The sequence below is a fragment of the Ceratotherium simum genome, chromosome 6 (genome assembly GCF_057802395.1).
Source record: "Ceratotherium simum simum isolate JZ-2026a chromosome 6, ASM5780239v1, whole genome shotgun sequence".
Classification (NCBI taxonomy): domain Eukaryota; kingdom Metazoa; phylum Chordata; class Mammalia; order Perissodactyla; family Rhinocerotidae; genus Ceratotherium; species Ceratotherium simum.
In genome coordinates, this window is record NC_141905.1 from 47942353 (window position 1) to 47956237 (window position 13885).

The 13885-nt window shown below is 35.0% G+C and overlaps 1 protein-coding gene across 2 annotated transcripts in view; it reads right to left on the minus strand.

Moving 5' to 3' along the window:
- Positions 1–13885, minus strand: part of PRKG1 (protein kinase cGMP-dependent 1) — a 1223752-nt gene that overhangs the window by 1056882 nt on the left and 152985 nt on the right. The window lies entirely within an intron of this gene.

The following is a 13885-nucleotide window of genomic DNA, read 5'->3' on the forward strand; positions in this document are numbered from 1 at the left end:
TTTATTTGTTGTGTATCTCCTCCATTAGGATAAAAGCACTATATTAACAAAAAAATTGTATTCTTTGGTCTCTACTAACACCCAAACACTTAGAACAATACCTGGCACAAAGTACATGCAAAATAAGTATTTATTGAATGAATAAACTGGATAAATGAACAAAACACAATCTGACCATTGTGCCTATAAAGAGGGACATGGAGGATGTTATATGAACTTTTGAGAAGAGAATTCAGCCCAGCAGAGCCAACTCCTACATTGATTCTGAAAAGCAGTAATGTCCTAGTGTATGTACTCCAGTCAGAGGAAAACACATACAGAGTCACTGACACAAGCGAGTACTCAAGGAAGCCGAGCCAGAGCCATGGAGTGGTGAGTGCAGAGTCTAGCTGGGAAGCAGGGGGAGATCACTGAGCAATGGCTCCCCCAGGTACCAGACACAGGACCTGATGCTTGACAAATATTATATTATTTGACAAATGGGGAAATGATAACTAAAAAAGGTTAAGAGAATTTCCCCAAGGCTACTTAGCTAGTTAGACGGCAAAAGCAAGATTCAAGTTCGTACCTGCCAAGTTCCAAAACCCAGCTCTCTTCATTACACTGTAGAGTCTTCTATTTTAAGAAGTTTGGATTTTTACCATGGAAAGACACTGGAAAATGTTAAGCAGGGTGATGACATGAATACATTCATCTTTTAGAAAGAAACTGCTCATTGTAGTGTAGAGAATGTATGAAAGTGGATTAAGTCCAGAGACAGGAAGACCTATACGAATTGTTGGAAAAACTCAAAAGAAGTTATGAATGCCTGGACTAAATCAGTAGCAGACAGGGACATACAATAGTGATAAGCTGATAGATTGAATACGATTTGCAAATCAAGAGATGTGGGGCCTGGAATAACTCCTGGGTTTCCAGTGTGAGCTGGTGTTAGGGAAAAAAACGAGGTGTCATCCATGAGGTCGAGGAGTAGAATAGGTAAAGTGCAGAGGATTACTTCAATCATTTCAGTATGGTCATATAGCCACTTAATGGATGGATCTGGATTAAACTCCCAGGATTTATAGCTCTTAGTCAGTGGTCATTTCTCTACAAGATAACTAAGACCAACTGGCTAAAGCATATAACACAAAGCACATAGAGTCAAGAGACAGAAACCTAGTTCAGCAGCCTAGTTATGTCAAGAAAAGTCTATGCTTTGTGAGAACAGGAAACAAAATGTACTGTTACAGAAAATACTGAACCATAACTTGCAATAAAAACAACTTCTAAAATTAATTTCTCACCACGATATAATGTCATATGTGTTCACTGCTGGAGTAAACCTTTTATCTTCCAGTGTTACTTATCTCCTAAGAGCTGTCTTTGGAAAAAGAAAAAAGAAAGTTGTCTTTCCAAGAACAATAAATGAAAGCAGCAAGTTTTTTTTTTAAATTTATCCCAAGAAAATGCTTAATAGCATGGTCGTGAGATGTCAAAAACAAGCAAATCCACTAGCAAATGAAAAAGCTCTTTGCAAAATTCATCACAAAAGAAATATATAGAGATTTCAAACATTTACTTAGCAAAAAGAATTAAAAAAGAGACATCCAATCAATAGCTGACAATTTAGGTTTACATATGCATTGAGAGTTCTACACTGGTACCTCGTGTAAAAGAATGTAATCTCTTTTTTAACTTGAAAGCATTTCAGGTATTAAATGAATTATTGTACTGAGCCTTCAAAATGCAAACTGTTACATCTTCCAGGACTTTTTTTTTTTTGGTGAGGAAGATCAGCCCTGAGCTAACATCCGATGCCAATCCTCCTCCTTTTTGCTGAGGAACATTGGCCCTGGGCTAACCTCCGTGCCCATCTTCCTCCACTTTATATGGGATGCTGCCACAGCATGGCTTGACAAGCTGTCCATCGGTGCGCACCCAGGATCCGAACGTGCAAATCCCAGGCCACCGCAGTGGAGCGCACGCACCCAACCTCTGCTCCACCAGGCTGGCCCTAGGATTTTTTTTAAGTGAGAAATAAGCACGGTATCAAATCATTTCTTTCTCCAAAGATGCTGATTGGACTCAAAGAATATTTGATTCTTTTATTCCTTTAGAACTATAATTAAAGTCTAATTACAAAACAAAACAAAACAAAATCAGTATCCTACTACACTAATTCAGGATAACCACTGGGGAACTCCATTCAATTCCCAAATCTTGAACATTAGAAAGTGTACAAACAGAACCCACAAAATGCATCAAGGATACCTTTCAAACTGTGAAATGGAATGTAATTAACAGAATAATGAGCTCTTCAATGGAACTAACTTGCCCACTGTTGATCTGTATTGGCTATTTGCTCTAGATTTAAACACCAGCGTTTACAGAAATTTTTCTATTCCTAATTTACTGTGACTTTATTTAAAAGACATTGGTTTTGTAACATGGTGCTATTTATGTGCCATTTGGGGGAAGGGGAGTTGATATCTCATATTTTGAACCTTAAACTAATCCCAGTTTATTTTCTGAAACAAACATCTAGTTAGTCAAATTTGTCTTCAGGTCATATGGCTTAAGGTAGTGGTTCTCAAACTTTTAGTCTCAGAACCTCTTTACACTAGCAAAATTATTGAAACTATCAAAAAGCTTTTGCCTATGTGGGTTGAAAATTGCTGCTTTAAAGATATTAGTTTGTATAAAATAAGAAGAAATTTTCAGTTTACTACAAAGATTTTTCATGGAAAATTTAAAAATATTTATAAATATTTATAATCTGTTAAGATATCCAAATTTACCCATTTAATTTGCTGCCTGTAAAACAACTATAACTACAAGAGAACTACTCTCATCAATCTTCCTTCTATGCCTGGTTTAGTTAACAGAATACTTACTTCCACCTCCACACTCTGACCTCTTAACTGAGCTTTCAGACATGTGTATCCACTGTCATTAACTTGTTATCTCCAACGGGATGTCTAACGGGCATCTTAACTTCACATTGTCAGAACAGAACTCTTGATTTACTTTCTTAAACGTGAACTCCTCTCACATTTTCCCACCTCAGAAAATGGCACCACCATTCGCCCAACTATTTAAATCAAAAACCTAAAAGTCATTCCGAATTTCTCTTTCTTTCAGTCTCATACCACATCTTTGAGCTGTCAAAATATAGCATACTTCCCTCCTCTCCCGTGCTGCCATCCTAGCCCAAGCCAGGATCTTGCTTGGATTACTGCTATAGCCTCCCAACTGGTATCCCCATTTTCCCCACCACTCTCCAATACATTTTTCCAATCTCTGATTATTAGTGTAATCCATTTTTTAACCTATAAAACATGAGTCAGATCATGTCCCATCTCAACCTAAACTCCTCCCATGCTCTCTAAATCTCTTGGAATAAAAAATTAACTACGCATAGGGTCCTTCATGGGACCTTGCCTCTGCCAACCTCTCCGAGCTTAACTCATGCCATTGCCTTCCTTCTGTCTCTAACACGCCAAGCTTTCTCCACCTTATAGATTTTCTACTTGCTTTTGTCCTCATCTGGAACCCTCTACCCATATTTTTGTGTGTCTGGCTCCTTCTTGTTATTCAGGTCTCAACTCAGATGTTACCCTCTCAGGGAAGCCTTCCCTGACCCACCCAATGAGCGCCAGATCCGCTTTCATGATTCTCTCTTACTTCACCCTGTTTTATCTAGTTTATTCATAGCACCAATCACTATCTGAAAGTATTTTTCTTATCTCCATGAACATTCTTTGTCCTTTTCCCCTATCATCATCACCAGGATGTAAGTTCTAGAAGAGAAGGGACTGTGTATGTCTTGTTCACTATTATATCCTCAGTGTGCACCGAGATATAGTCAGCACTGAGGAGGTATTTGTAGGAATTGAACTGTAGGAATGAATAAATAATCATATTAATTAATAAATGAATCATAGTAAAGAAATTGTATAGCAAAAAGAACTTCATGAAATATTTTCTTTGCTATTCTCAATTGTTGAGGGAAATACAAAGAATTTCATATATTCATGAACTACACTCAGTCAAATCCACACTCTGCTTTATCTCTAACACCCTTTCTACTTTTGTAGAAACACGCCATATGGAAAGGGAGGAAAGCATGGTAGTTTAGCAATGCCTGCTATGTATATATCTAACCTAATTCTCAGGACAAAGAAAAATCTGCCGAAATGTTTTTCTTATTTCATTTTCTTATTTCTTCTTATTTATGACTTTTAGAATTGATGTAATAAAAATTTAAATTCATAGGATCAAACGAAGAAATTTCAAGACTTTCCAGACAAGTCATTTTAATTTTCTTTTAAGAGAATGGTATGCAAAATGGTGCTCAAAAACCTATAAACTGCTTTTTCTTTGCAGACTAATTTTTAATTCACCTGAGAGACTATCATCAACACTTGAGATTATTGTTATTAATCATATTTTTCTTGTAAATTTAAATTTAACCTTTGATAGTATTCTTTATATGATATTACCACCATCCCACCATCTCCTGAAATACAATCTGAACTCTGAAAATGGATAATTTCAAGTAAATTCATATACACATACATGGGCACAAAATATCAGTATGTATATGTATATAGTTCCAACAGGGTAAGTTAATAAAAATCTTCACACTGGAAACATTGGAGCAAATTATTAAAAATCTTTAAAAAATGGCTTTAATTTGAGAGCATGTACCATCATTGAATGAACCATTCGGGACAGCATAAATCTATATTAAGAATATTGTTGAAGGTATTAAGTATTCGAAACATTATGAAATGCAATGTAATAGAAAAGTAACGTAAAATGATGCTCTGTAAACATGAGCCAAATGTAAAATATAACATTAAATTGTGTTCTTTTAGCCATAAAAATGAAAAAAAATTTGATGAGTATGTGAATGGCTTTCAGTGAAAGTTAACACAATAGGCTATTAAACTATAAAACTTCTGTGGAAAGTTTTAATTTTCCTCTGTAAATACACAAATGTATATTTGTGAAATGAAAATCCACTTTTCATAAGAGTTTGGCCACCTTCACTAGATGCTTTTTCTAATACGGCTTTGCTATTGATAAATGATCAGAGTAACTTAACTGTTCTTGTTAAGTTACCCAAGATGGCAAACTTGAAAGCAAATAGAAAGTAGATAATCTGTTTGGTTTTAAAACAATTTGCTTTCATATATTCTTAGAAATAACTATAAGGTAGTTTTGTGATATAAAGAAAGCAATTCGCTTTAGCAAAGTTGGGCAAATTAGGTAGACCAAAACGGTACTAAATAAATCATTAATGTAAATACACTCAATGAGAATTACTTGATAGTTTAAATATGCATGAAACATGAACTTTCAGGAATTGATTTTAATATGATTTTAAGTCATCTATCATAATTCTAAATCTTTGTGCACCACCTAAGGAAGTTTTGTACAAAAATATTTTCATTTTCATCACAAAAGAGTTTATAGAAGATCCTAAATATAAAGATCAGACTTAGACTACAGCCTTCCAAAGCTACAGTAGTTAACCTCAGATAAAATAAGTGCAATTACAGGCTACGGTTCTCAAATGTGGAGTCATGGGAGAATTCCAATAAGGATTTCAGAGACCCATTCTGATGTTCTCTGGCTTGGAGGTGGGATGGGCTGTTGCCAAGGCAGCCACACCACACAGCTTCACTGTGCTAGGAAGTAGCTCTTATCTGCCCTGCCCTTTGAGAGTGTGCCAAAACGATTACTAACTATTCAAGGAGTTTTCATGAGAAGGATGGATATTAAAAGCATTAGTCTATCCAGCCCCCCACAAAAATCACTGGAAATCTTGTTAAAGTCTCTGAAGAAATACATCTATGTGTTTTTAAAATGAACCCACAACAATTTCAGAATCTTGTTTCATGTTACGCATGCTAACTACTCAACAGTTCCATGTAATGATGGCAGAAGTAAATTTTACCTCATTAGCAAGAAATCAATGTGTTATTACACTATTGCCAAGAAGGTACTAATTTACATTTTCTTTTCATTTTTTGCAGCTATGCTGTTTTTGTTTTTAATTTTTACCAAAAATGTATTTTCAAACTTTCAAATTTGGTATTCTCTCAAAATTGAAGAATGGAGAGATTGATATTTTAGCAAAATGAATCAGCACAGAAATAAAATTCATAACTGCTACGAAGTAATAGCAGGAGAAAAAAAGATACTTTTAACATAATCCATGATCTGCTTTACCAATTTCAGATTAATTTTTTGAAAAAATTAATGGCTTTTCAATTATCATCTCAAAAATAAAAGCACAGCAAGTTTTAACTATTTTAGCTTTCAAGAGTCTTCAAAAGTAAGAAAAGCTACACTATTCACCTTCCAAATGTAATAAATTCAATTCCACCATTAATAATTTAGAAAGAAAATGGAGAACTATACATTAGTAGAACCACAACAAGGTAAGGCTATATTTTACAAAATCAAACAAGGACTTAAGTAGCCAAATGAGTATTAAGAACATTACCTTTCAAAGTATGTCAGTTGTTCAATAATGATGTTCTTGATCAAAACATCTTGTTAATTTTTCTTGAACTGTACAATAAATGCCATTATTTTATAATGTTATAAATACATACATCCTTACATATTTTAGCCAAAAAAAAGTATTGCTCAGCTTAATCACCTACCCCTATTCATCAAATCTGTCACTAAATGATTTGTGATTATTTCTAAATATAAAACCTACCCTCACAGAAAAAAAATTGCTATCATCAAGCATATTCAAAAATATATTTACTGTCCCCTGAGGACAATTTATAAAGAATTCTTAAAATATGTTGGAAAGAAAAGAACATAGAAGCAAAAATGTATTTCCTTTTCAGCTTCCTCCTTTGAAAAAGGACAGCTCTCCTTTAGATTATAAATGGGGCTATATTCCTTGATAGATAATAGCTTACATACCTAACCCACACACATGCCTTCATGGACACCCACATACAAATACACACACACGGACACGAAAAATATTGCCTTCCAGGATTTCTTATAAAGACACAAAAAGCAAAAATCAAGAAGAAGATTGATATATTTGACTACATTAAAATTAATAACTTCTGTTCACCTCAAGATATCATAAAGGAGTAAAAATACAAGCTATAGATGGAAGAAGATATTTGCGATGCATGTAATTGACAAGGATTAAGCTCCAAAATGTGTAAAGTCATCCAACCAACAAAAAATTGGGCAGAAGATTACCATAGACGCTTCCTAGAAGAAAAAACACAAACAGCACATAAACATACAAAAAGAAGTTCAACCTCATTAGTAATTAGGAGCAAAATAACTGGAAACAATCCAAATATAACCAATAGCAAAAAAGATAAATAAATTGGGTTATACAGTGGAACATAATATTGAACAAAAAATTAAGTAGCAGAAGAACACATGCAGTATTATTAGATTTACATAACATAAAGTACAAAAACATTCAAAAGTAAACATGCACATTACATATAGGGGCAAGTTTTCAAGAGGAGACCTTTTGGAAGGCTGGGTTCTCATAAGCTAACTTGCAGGGTATTTGTTCACAGACCCACAGACTCAGAATCTTGGAGTTTGGGGAAGGGATAGGAGATGCATTACAAATCAGCCACAGGGAATCCCTCCTCCGCCCGCACAAAATTTCTCCAAGCAGATGCTATGTAGTCACTGCTAGAATGCCTCCTGAGATGGGGTTCTTGCCATCACAGCAGGCTGCTCATTTCACTTTTGGAATATATTAATTAGCAGAATACTGATTCTAAAGTCTTCTTCCCTATAACTTGTATTTCTTCTTTAGTTGTCTAGATTCACGAAAAATAATTCCTTTTTCATGTGACAACATTTTCAGCATTTAAAAACAGTTGTCCTTTCTTCCTAAACCTTCCATCTATACATGAAACAATGTCAATTTTTAAAAAATATATGCTATGCTTCCTAGACTTGCTCAATTACATTAAAGTCTTTTTTGAAGACTGGCACCCCAAAATAAACATGATACCCTCCCATACCATCTAAATATCTCAGTTCCCAGTCTTTGCCATGAACTCCATAACTGAAATATATTTTAGTATTCAAATTTAATACTTCTAGATTCTCTATATTTATGATAACTTTTTATAAATAGATGTTTGTTTTGTTTTTATATAAGCAGTACATCAGTTTGCTTTTTTTTGCTCAGGAAGATTCACCCTGAGCTAACATCTGTGCCAGTCTTCCTCTATTTTGCATGTGGGTTGCCACCACAGGATGGCTGATGAGTGGTGTAGGTCCGTGCCCAGGATCTGAACCAGCAAATCCAGGCCACCGAAGTAGAGCCCACTGAACTGAACCACCACGCCACAGGGCCAGCCCTTAAGCTTGCTTTTTAACATTAACATTATAAGCTTGGTCCTGTAAAGGAAATAGAGAAATAACTTTAAGTGCATTGGTATTTCACCTATTCTAAAGATAGCTTTCAGATTAACATGAAAAACTCATAAGGCCAAAAAGCAACATCCGATTTGGGAGAATAAAATGGCCTTTTTCTCATGTTAAACTTACTGGGAGAGCTAATTCATATGAAAAAGCATTCAATTCCTGCACACTGTCAGGTGGTGTTTTGAAGGCCACCTGACAAGGTGAGGCTCATTGTTAATGTTTACTTTCATATAAAATTCCTCTTTGAATGTCAGCTTTCAGTACATCATTAAATTATATAAAGACAGTAGAAATGTTTCAGGGGGCAGGGGAATAGAAATTGCAGCATGAAGTCGTATAAGTTTACTGTCACTGGTGGCTAGCACAATTCAAGTCTACGTGGAAGAATAAATAGTGTTGGACATTAGCCTAACAGACAGATCTGGGGTCAACCAATGCACTGCAAAAGGAAGCAGATGACCGCTCTTCAGAAGACAAAAGTGAAATCTCAGTGCAATAACAACAGAAACATGAAGCTATTCCCTGACAGTTGCTGTGAACAATCACAGGTCACTTAGCTGTTAAAAAAAAAAAAAAAAATAGTAACAGCAGGCCCAAAATGGACTCACTTGCCCCCATGACAGCAAGCCAAGACTCAATTGTAGTTTCAGCCTCTCCCAGGAATGTGACCTTTAACCAGTCAATCTGGAATTTCCTGATCAGCACTAGTGAGATAATCTGCATGACAGACCCCTGCCCTTCCCCCAAAGGAAGGTGACCTTGCCTGAAATAATCCTTTCTTTTGTTTGTGACTTCCTTGGCCCACCTCCTTTCTGTCTTTAAAAACCTTCCATTTCGTACAGCTCCTCGGATCCCCTTTCTACTTGCTAGATGGGATGCTGCCCGATTTATGAATTGTTGAATAGAGCCAATTAGATCTTCAAATTTACTCAGCTGAATTTTGTTTCTTAACATAGCATTAGTGTACAAAAGCCCTATTAAAAGAATCGTTTGTGTGATGAGCTGAAAGAATTGTTCCTTCTTTAAAAAATTAAAAAAAAAAAAACCTGTGAGAAAAACAAAATCAATGCTATTGATGGTAGACAGAAAAAATAGGGACTTCAATGTACACGGCAGAGTTTAGTCCTAAACAATAAGGACACAGAGATGAACTAAGATTAAGCCAAATCACAGCCATTCTTTCAATAAGAAAAAAGAACTAATAAGAGGAGAGAAATGGATGCTAGACGATATATAGAGAGGTCAGTAAGCAGTTCAATGTTCAAAGGATGCAGAGAAGCCTCAGAGGTATTCATAGGAAACATCTGAATTATTTTCCTTTTGAACCATTGCCATGCAAGTTCTATTTTTTTCTTACAAACAATCAAACATGGTTTTTTTATACTATTGTTTAATGCTGTGCATCTTTTATGGGCTCTCAAAACTGGATCTACATAATAAATATGTAACAACAGTACCTCCAATCTGTACTTCAAAAGATAACATTGCCCAGTCATTAAATATGGGAACCCTGGAGCCAGGTAGCCAAGATTTGCACCTCAACATACTGGTTTTATGATCTTGGACAAGTTATTGAACTTATCCATGCATCAGTTTCCTCATCTATTAACATGTAGATAATATAACACCTACCTCTTAAGATTGTCATGAGGATTAGAAATTTAATCCCTATAGGGGTCAGCCCTGTGGCATAGTGGTTAAGTTCGGCAAGCTCCGCTTCGGCAGCCTGGGTTCATGGGTTCGGATCCTGGGCACAGACCCACACCACTTGTCAGCCATGCTGTGGCAGTGACCCACATACAAAATAGAGGAAGAGAGGAAGATTGGCACAGATGTTAGCTCAGGGCTAATCTTCCTCAAGCCAAAAAAAGAGGAAGATTGCCAACTGACGTTAGCTCAGGGCAAATCTTCCTCAGCAAAAAAAAAAAAAAAAAAAATACTTAAGCCCTATAAGGTGATTAAACAGTACACTCATATGGCACAACAGACCCCATATGTGACAGTCATCCAATAAGATTAGTACCATATAGCCTAGATGTATAAGTACACTCTATGATGTTCGCACAATGACAAAATAATCTAACGATGCATTCCTCAGAATGTAGCCCCATTGTTAAGGGATGCATGACTATACCTGGCATATGTAATTACTTAATAAAAGCCATTATCATTAACAAGCACCTCAAAAAAAATTTGATGATTTCATTAAAAAGTTTAACTTAAAATAGCCAATGGTCACAGAACACTAAATAGAGACTTGCCATTTTTAGAAAATGAAACGTAATCTATCAGCTTCTACAATGAAAAAAATATAACCTATCTACTTCCACAATGGAAAATCACAGAAAATGTGCAAAACCAGGATCTCTAAGCTAATCAACCACTTTAATGGATTTGAATTAGACGTTTTTCAATACAAAAATACCAGATTGGACTCTCAAAGAAGATGTTTTAGTCACATCACCAATTCTAAATCACTAAATCAGAATTTGTTTTATTTTGGATGACAGTAGATGGAAGTTTATCTTTATGATAAAAAAAAAAGGGAGTGCAAGAATGTAAGGATATTAATCAATGTTATATCATAAACCCATGTCTATTTGTTTAAGAAAATAAACTGTATTCAAGTATTTTGTAGGAGTCATTTATATACTTGAAAACATAATTAAAATGTAAACAGAGCCTTAGCAACTTAATCTACTTACACTGCCACCTTAAACTAATACCAAACAATTCTGATCAAAACTTAAAATTGAAACTTCTACTAGCCAGCAATTGTAAGTAACTGAAAGTCACACAACTCATTTTGCTTGAAAATACGTGATAATATATTTACACTACTTCCAGATGATTTTTCCCCAGTCATCCTAATTAGTGAAGTCCTACCATATGACTATTCTCTTTTGCTAAAATGATGAGAAACTTTGGCATTTAGGTATGCAATAATACTTGGGACACTGCCCAGGCTAAAATAAAAATCACTTAAAGCACATGTTAAACAAGCATTTTATGAAGAAAACTTCATTTAACTGAAGAGAGACAGGAAAAATTGAACTAATTTTTCCATGTAAACTCCCTGGGTATTTTTCTGAATGTCTTGATAATAAGCAAGTTTGCGAAAGATCCTCTATAGCGTGCCATCCATTGTTGCTATGGTATACTCTTTATAAATATTAACGTTCACAGATGAAAAAGAATCCATCTATATTAAGAACATTTTTATCTAAATTTTGAGGAGATTCAATGAGTTGATAAAAAACTAATTAAACAATGAAACATTTCCTCAATTAAAACTTATAAATGTGCTAGACGTTTCTGTGAAGGTATATTTTAGTTAAGATTAGCATTTAAATCAGTAGACTTTGAGTAACTGTAGCTTTGAGGAAAGCAGATTACCTTTATAGTGTCGACAGGCCTCATCCAATCAGGTGAAGGCCTTAACAGAAAAAAAACTGACCTCCCCTGAGGAAGAGGGAATTCTGCTGGCAGGCAGCCTTCAGACTTGAACTATAGCATCAACCCTTCCCTGGATCTAGCCTGCTGGCCTTACCCTGCAGATTTTGGACTTGCCAGCCTCCACAATCACATGAGCCAATTTCTTAAAATAAATCTCTCTCTCAATACACACACACACACACACACACACACACACACACACACACACACCATTGGCTCTGCTTCTCTGGAGAACCTGACTAACTCATAGGCCCATAGTTTGAGCTCTGAATCCAGATTACTTGGGTTCAATTCTAACTCGACTATAAACTGGTTGGGAGACCTGAGCAAATTACTTAACTTCATTGGGACTCAGTCTCTTCATCTATAAAAGAGGATAATAAATATTAGCCCTTACTTCACAGGACTATTTTGAGGACTAAATAAATATTAGACATGGAAAATGTTTAGAAAAAGCATGCTCCATATGTTGGGCATTGTTCTAAACACTCAATAAATATTAACTATGATTTCCAAGCTTCCTCTAATACAGCTAGTACACTTACAGTTAGTCTTAGAAAACAGGAATGGCATGGATAAATAGAACTTTTTTTTAGAAATAATTCACAAGGTTGTTTGGAAATCTATTTTTGTAAAAGATATTGAAGATAAAAGAAAACTGAACATATAGGTTTTCAAAATATTTGTTTCTTCAATGGAATATCAATAATTAGCATTTGAAAATAGCTGAAGTAAAATGTACAAAACTTTACACAAAAGTTATATTCTTAAAAACATGCCTGCCAATAAAATATCTGAAAAAATCAAATAATATGAACCATTGATATAATCTCAGAAATGCTTTAAACTTGGCTTCTAATTGTTACTAGTTCTTAACATTTTGCCTCTATATTTATAGTCTATACCTGGTCTCTATATATTTCTCCCATTTTTCTCAGCCTTCCTGCTCACTACCCACATATACCCTTGCCCTATAATTTCATCTCCTTTCCCTGTAATTCTCTGCCAAGTGTATATTGTTTGTGTTTTTGTTTATTGTGTTTTGTTTTTATCAGAAGAAAGTCTAGCTGAACATTTATTTCCTTTTGGCCTGGGGAAAAACTTTATAACATTGACACAAAAAGCTGGAAACTATAAAAGAAAAAGAAATGTTAGAAATTAGTAAAAAGTCAAATGCCTAATATATGTCAAAAAGACTAAAAAGAAAAATTAAAAAGTGAATGACAAATGCAGAAAGAACATTTCTTATATACTGTCAAATATTTGATAGAAATAAAAATACTGAGTGTTACTTTATAACATTTTACATTAAACAGTCACAGAAATTATTTCATATTAACTTCATAACAATCCTATAGAGAAGGTAGAAAGCAGGATTTTTCAGCATTGGCATTAAAGACGTTTTTGGCCAAGTAATCCTTTGTTTGGGCAACTGCCCTGATGAGCAGCACCCGTGGTCTTTACCCACTAGATGCCAGTAGCCTCCCCCACCAGCACCCTCACCCCTAATGCGAGGACCAAATGTCTCCAGATATTGCCAAATGTCCCCTGAGGGACAGAATCATCACCAGTTGAAAACCACTTGCAGAAAGAAATAGTATGCCCTTTTTTATACCTTGGGCGAAACTCAGAGAAGTTAAGTGACTTGCCCATATATACCCCTTCTCCTAATGATCTATAAACTCGATAGTTATAAGACACCTTATAAGACATAAGCATGCCTTGAATGCTTTGGGTAAAACAGTAATCACCACATAATAAATCGATTGTGACTTTTGTATGCCAACTGCCTTATATTCCAGACATTTCTGAACTCACTTTCTTCTCAGTTGATTCAGTCATTATTTCAGGCTTCTTTCTTCCCACAAAAGGAAAACATGCCATTATAAATCCCAAGTTAGAAATACACATTATGAAAATTTACCTAAGCATAAAACATATTTACACAGTGCATGCCTCAGTTGTTTTTTCAAAGCAGTTTCTATCTTAGTTTGTG